This window comes from Podarcis gaigeae (assembly GCF_964106915.1).
Source record: "Podarcis gaigeae genome assembly, chromosome: 6".
NCBI lineage: Eukaryota > Metazoa > Chordata > Lepidosauria > Squamata > Lacertidae > Podarcis > Podarcis gaigeae.
Genome location: NC_139682.1, coordinates 9,624,612 through 9,631,605, shown reverse-complemented (window position 1 = coordinate 9,631,605; position 6,994 = coordinate 9,624,612). Strand labels below are relative to the sequence as shown.

At 52.7% G+C, this 6,994-nt stretch overlaps 1 protein-coding gene across 1 annotated transcript in view; it reads left to right on the top strand.

Moving 5' to 3' along the window:
• Positions 1 to 1,241: 1,241 nt before the first annotated feature.
• Positions 1,242 to 6,994, top strand: part of SLCO4A1 (solute carrier organic anion transporter family member 4A1) — a 64,212-nt gene continuing 58,459 nt past the window's right edge. The window contains exon 1 of the mRNA XM_083744265.1: positions 1,242 to 1,338. The gene's annotated coding sequence lies outside the window, so the exon portion shown is untranslated. The remainder of the gene's footprint in view (positions 1,339 to 6,994) is intronic.

Genomic DNA, 6,994 nt, shown 5'->3' with positions numbered 1-6,994 from the left:
CGCCAAAGAATTGATGCTTTTGAATTATGGTGCTGGAGGAGACTCTTGAGAGTCCCATGGACTGCAAGAAGATCAAACATGTCAGTTCTTAAGGAAATCAGCCCTGAGTGCTCACTGGAAGGACAGATCCTGAAGCTGAGGCTCCAATACTTTGGCCACCTCATGAGAAGAGAAGACTCCCTGGAAAAGACCCTGATGTAGGGAAATATGGAGGGCACAAGGAGAAGGGGACAACAGAGGACGAGATGGTTGGATAGTGTTCTCGAAGCTACCAGCATGAGTTTGACCAAACTGCGGGAGGCAGTGGAAGACTGGCGTGCTCTGGTCCATGGGATCACGAAGAGTCAGACACGACTAAACAACTAAACAATAAAGGTAAAGGTAAAGGTACCCCTGCCCGTATGGGCCAGTCTTGACAGACTCTGGGGTTGTGCGCCCATCTCACTTAAGAGGCCAGGGGCCAGCGCTGTCCGGAGACACTTCCGGGTCACGTGGCCAGCGTGACAAAGCTGCATCTGGCGAGCCAGAGCCACACACGGAAACGCCGTTTACCTTCCCGCTGGTAAGCGGTCCCTATTTATCTACTTGCTCCCGGAGGTGCTTTCGAACTGCTAGGTTGGCAGGCGCTGGGACCGAGCAGCGGGAGCGCACCCCGCCGCAGGGATTTGAACCGCCGACCTTTCGATCGGCAAGTCCTAGGCGCTGAGGCTTTAACCCACAGCGCCACCTGCGTCCCTAAACAATACCAGACCAAATCTTGCTGCAGGGTGTTCCACAGGGTGTCCCTGCCCTGAATCTACTGTCCATGGACGGCTTAAACTCTATTGCAGGAAGTTTCACCAGTTAATTTTGTGCCTGCTCGGAATCAACTGCCCATGCATTGCTGCCCTCCCACCTTAATCTTGTTGCAGGGAGTTCCACAAGTTCATGTTGTGCCTGAATCTGCTCCCGGCGCGTGACTTGTTTCCCGCCCGCCTTCACCTCGTCTTGGCTCTGCCCTGATTCCTTCCCTCCTCGCCTCGCCTCTGTAAGCCCTTCCTCCCCCGGCGCGCTTATTATTATCTGCAGCCACACACGTACTCTAGGAGCTGTCACTTTCGGTTCAAAGGTACGTGCCGGCTTCTTCGCCATTGGCTGGGCTAAGATAAGGCCACCACCTCAGAGGCGCCTGGGTTGGCTTGGTGAAGCATCAGTCATGCCAGGTGGGTGGGATTAAAGAGGGATTGAATGGAAGGGAGGGGAGAAAGAGAGAGATGAAGAACTGATTAAGGAAGAGAGAGGATCAGCATCTCCGGGGTCCCCACCCCGCCAAAAAACACACACACCAAACCCGACCAGGTAGACGGGATGCGGGATGGGGAACGCAACGGGTGGTCTTGAGAAATGCGGACGGCAATTTCCGATGCTTTATATGTAATATTCTTAGTAGTGGGCTTAGAGGGAAAAAAATGCATGTTGGCCAGCCTGTTTTCCTGCTAGATTCCAAGAAGGATCAGAGGTGTGATCCCGATCCCTATAAACACACGCGCACCCTGTGGACTCTGCGTTTAACAAATGTCCAGTCCGAGAGGGGCAAATACGGTCGGATGAGGAGCCGTTGTTGTAGGAGTCAGAGGGAAGGCAGGCAAAGGGTAGTTGAGAGAGAAAGCGGGGAAAAAAGCGTGCATGTTTCCGATGATCGGGACGAAATCCACACGTGAGAAGTGGAATCCCCCCACCCAGGGGAAAAAAGAGACCATGAATGAATGTCTATATGCACTGGGGAGAGGAGGACTGAGGACCTCGCCAGCTTTTCCTTTGTCACGTCGTATTGTGGGCATCAGCTACTGTCTACTGATGGGGGAATTTGGGTTGTGTCTGGGGTGGGGAGAGGACAGATCTGTGGGGTGGGGATCTGGCGCGCGCGTCCGCCGCACATCTGCCCAGCCCAACCAAGAAGCCCTGGATTTATGATTCAGCATCAGCCAAGGAGCTCTTGTGGGCTGGCGAGGGGGCTGAGATGTCTGGTGAATAGGGGGAATGAACCGGGGAAGCGACGGGGGTTTCCTCGCAAACCCAGCGATCTCCTGGGTCTTTCTTTGTGCGACGGAACATTTCTGGCGAGGGCGAGGCGGATCAGGTGGCTGAGTTATTTTGGAACCCGGTTTGCTTGAATGGAGCTGCGACGCTTGCATTCTTCAGTGCCTTAAAAAAATCTACCTTTTGACTCCCTTTTGTATTTCTCGAGGTATGACGGCTAGTTCTGTCGCCTCAGGGAGATGCGCTCTGCACATGTTCATAAACGCTGCCTTGTATTGCTGCTCTTTGCATCTTCCAATGCGCGCGCGCTGGGGGGGGGGGGAGAATCGCCTTTGGAGTTTAACCCCCTGAGGAATTAGGGGGGGGGCTCCCTGACTATGGAAGAGGGAAGGGGGCGAGATGGGCTACAAGGTATCAAACTTTAGAATTGTAGTGTTGGAAGGAACCCCGGGGGTCATCTAGTCCAACCCCCTGCAATGCAGACATCTTTCGGCCAAAGTGAGACTCGAACCCAGGACCCTGAGATTAAGAGTCTCATGCTTTATCGACTGAGCTATCCCAGAGCGAGGGACTACGTTTGGAAAGACGGGGCTGCAAAAACAATCAAGATTTTTTCGTGTTGTTTTTTTTTTTAAAGAATCAGAACCACAGAATGTTCTGAATGGGCTTTGATCGTCCTCAATCTCTTTCGAAACTGGCAAGGAAATTGAGAAAGGTTGGCCCTCAGTGGCGATTAGGCAGTAGTCTAGACGTGCGTCAACAGGGGCGCCCTCTAAGAAACATTGGGAGCTGCCTTATACCGCGTTAGACCGTTGGCCCATCTAAGCTGAGCATCGTCTACACGGACTGGCAGCTGTTCTCCAGCATCTCAGGCAGGCGTCTCACCAAACCAGGGGTACCAACTTGGATAAAATATTGGGGGGGGGGGGGAGTAAGCCGCGCCCGCATAATCGACCATATGACGCGGTGCATGAATGGCAGTGCCCATGAACTTTGGACGGCCCGGCCCCCCTCAAATCCTTAATGGGGGAGAGACCCCTTGGCCCCCTAGGAGTACAGTGGTACCTCGGGTTATATACGCTTCAGGTTACAGACTCCGCTAACCCAGAAATAGTACCTCGAGTTAAGAACTTTGCTTCAGGATGAGAACAGAAATTGTGCTCCGGGGGCGCGGCAGCAGCAGGAGGCCCCATTAGCTAAAGTAATGCTTCAGGTTAAGAACAGTTTCAGGTTAAGTACGGACCTCCGGAACGAATTAAGTACTTAACCTGAGGAACCACTGTATATTGAACCTGGGACTTTCTCCTGCTTGCAAGGCAGGCTCTCTCTCAGCCCCTGGGATAAGGCTGCGCTTCGGTAGGGCCGGAGAGGCTGGGTCTCCCTCGCGCTCAGACAATCCGGATTCACTGCGGCTGCCAGCCCACGTGGGAGCGTGGGAAGCGAAGCGCAGCAGCAGCACCCCCCCCCCCGCAATCCCCCACGGGGTGGTGTTGGTGGTGGGGTCCCTGCCTTGCCTGCCTGCCTTTGGGAGCTGCCGGTGGGAAACGCTTGGCGATGCGGGAGAGAAAGAGAGAGGGATGTGGCTGGAGGGAGGGGTTCTCGAGGGCGGGGGCAGGTTAGGGGCTTAATTGAATTGCGGCGACTCCGAGGAGGGAGGGGCGCGGGGGAGGGGCGCTCGCGGGTCTCTAGCGCCTGCCGCCCGGGGTTATGTTCGGTCATCCACCTGTGCGCTCCGCTTCTGCGGCTGCTCGCCGGCACGCACAGGAAGCCGCGGGCTGCTGCTTCCCCCGCCCTCCGCTGGTTTGGAGAAACCGGGTAGCCGACTCTCCTCGGCCACCGATCGGCCTTGTGGAGATACGTGGTGCTGCATATTGCAATGAAAGGAAGCCCCCCGCCTGCCACGTTTGTGGGACGTGGAGAGCCCCAGGGTGGCTGCGCTGGAGAAGTCGTGGGAACTGCAACTGGCAGCCGGAGGGAGGGCGCGTTCACACGACCCCTGTGGAGCATTTGAGGGCACCGGGCTGGTGCACACACACACACACCGCATGTGCGTGGGTGTGGGCCCGGCCTGAAGTGGTTGCCTGAGCCCACTGATAGGCAACTGGCAGCCTTGGAGCTAAATGCAGCCCGCAGCTGATTGATTAGCTCTTGGCCCCATTGCTCACCCTTGTGTCTTCGGGTTGATAGAGCTATGCACCCTTTTGGTCCTAGTCGTTGTCTTCACATGATTCACAAGGGAGAAAAAAAGATCTGGGAACATGCCACATCGTCTTGACAACAGGCAACACCCTATTTGGGGAACTGTAATGTTTGACAGTTTGACCCACCTGGGACACAGGTGGCACTGTGAATTAAACCACAGAGCCTAGGACTTGCCAATCAGAAGGTCGGCGGTTCGAATCCCCGCAACGGAGTGAGCTCCCGTTGCTCGGTCCCTGCTCCTGCCAACCTAGTAGTTCAAAAGCACGTCAAAGTGCAAGTAGATAAATAGGTACCATTCCGGCGGGAAGGTAAACGCCTTTTCCGTGTGCTGCTCTGATTTGCCAGAAGCGGCTTTGTCATGCTGGCCACATGACCTGGAAGCTGTACGCTGGCTCCCTCGGCCAATAAAGCAAGATGAACACCGCAACCCCAGAGTCGGTCACAACTGGACCTAATGGTCAGGGGTCCCTTTACCTTTACCTAATGTTTGACATGGTTTTAGAGTTGTATTTCAAATTGTTGTCACCCACCCTTACGATGAAGGGCAGGTAATAAGTCAAAATCGTTGCCGTCGTCAGCTGGGGCCTCTAAAACTAGTAGGATCCTGATTCTTTGGGAACTGGCTCTTGTGCAGCTGGGGAAGTGTTTGAATGTGCAGGGATGCAATGAACATAGACTGAACTATGAAGAAATAAACTCTGGCATCATGCCTTCTTGGAGGCCAGCTTTAAACTGAAGCTGGAAGGTTGCATATTTCATGGCTGCCTCGCTCTGAAATGCGAAATGCAAAAGGGGCTGCCAGCTTTTTTTCTGGCAAGGCTCCTGTGTCTTTAAATGCAGATAATAATAATAATAATAATAATAATTCTGCAGCATGTGAAGATTTCTCACACCACAAAGTTTCATATGCCCAATTTCCCCCTGTGCTCAGGAGCCTTGCCAGACAAAATAGTTGGCGGCCTTAGCTGAGGCTAGCTTTGAAACTTCGCTTGAAGCTGGGCGACAACTAATGGAAGGCTCTTCTGCAAATTCAGCCATGCACAAGCCCAATTAAATCAATGTGGTTAAGTGCACCTAGCAGTAGCACAGGGTTGGGTTATTCCCGACCTTGCTCGAGGGGGAGGCTTTCGTGAGATAAGTTGAACAAACAACCTAATCGCAGAGGCACTTGAGGTTTCTCATGCTCTTGTGCATCACTAATAGTCATGGCTAATTGTCTGTGGGTAGGTGGGAGCTGGAGGTGACTCATGAAAGGTCTCTATTTCATTCAGATTGAAAGCGCAGAACCTTGAGTGAGGTCACTTGGTTGGTTGGGGGGAAACTGAATCACATGTGGGGAAATTCAGCTCAGACAATAGCGAGTGGAGCATGAAGAGATGGGCAAAGCATTCCTAGCAGGTGTGGAAGGAGAATCATATATCATTTTAGAGTTGGAAGGGACCATGAGGGTCATCTATTCCAGCCCCCTGCTTTGCAGGAATCTTTTGCCCAGCGTGAGGCTAAACCCCTGAGATTAAGAGTCTCATGCTTTACTGACTGAGCTATTCCACCTCTTCACTGGCCTGCACTAGGCAGGGAGAGGACTGGGCCTGCCTGGTGTTTTTACATGAGTAGAATGTGCCCTTTTATTTAAAATGCATCTCTGGGTGATTTGTGGGGCATAGAAATTCGTTCATTTTTTCCCTTCAAAATATAGTCTGGCCCCCCACATGGCCTGAGGGACGGTGGACCGGCCCACGGCTGAAAAAGGTTGCTGACCCCTGATCTAGTGGATCCAAGGCCTTTCACCACAACAGATCCAATCCATGGAACACTGGCAGGAGTGCTGCACCCGTGGCAGAGCCTGTGCCTGTGGACCTCCCTCTGTGCTTGCAGCAGAGCAGATCCATCCACACCATGCAATGGCCGTGTAGCTGCCCTCTCCAGGAGCTTGGGATTACTCACACAATCATGGTGCACAAGAGGTAATGGTCATGAGGCTAATGGATGCAGTAAAAAAACACTCTTTGTAATCTGCTAGCAATAATACTAAGTTTTTATTTATTCCCCACCCTTCCTGGTTCAAAAACCGGGCTCAGGGCAGCTAACAACAAATTTAAAACACTTAGGTACTTATAAAAGCAGCATAAAATACAGTATAAAAAACATGAATAACAATAAAATTCCAAGTTCAAAAATCAATTTAGGGGAAATCCATCTAATAAATATTGGATAATCACCAGGGCTAGCTGGCTGAATTAGTCCTACTTGGGCCAGCGAGGAGGCCAGGGGAGAAATAGCTGTGGGGTCTCAGAGTGGGTAATATTCATAAAAGGGGAGGGGAAAGGAAGAGAAGGGAAATAAAAGATAGGCTGAATTCAACTTAAAAGCCAGGCAGAATAGCTCTGTCTTACAGGCCCAACGGAAGGAGGTTAAATCCTGAAGGGCCCTAGTCTCATGGGACAGAGCATTCCACCAGGTTGGAGCCATCACTGAGAAGGCCCTGGCCCTGGTGGAGGATAGCTGACTTCCTTAGGGTCCGGGACCTCTAAACTATGGTTAATCATGGACCTTAAGGTCCTCTGCTGCAGCAAAATGAGAGATCCCCAGAAATCATACTCTGAAGGAGTGGTTTTCAGCCAGTGTGCTGTGGCACCCTGGGGTGCTGAGGGCAACACTGGCCTCTGTCCTTCTTTCCTTCCTTCCCTTCTCTGATTCCCTCTCGGGTCTCTGCCTCCCAAAGGCTTGCACAGCTGTTTGTTGCAGCAGCCCTGGCTATTAGCTCTGCAGGCGA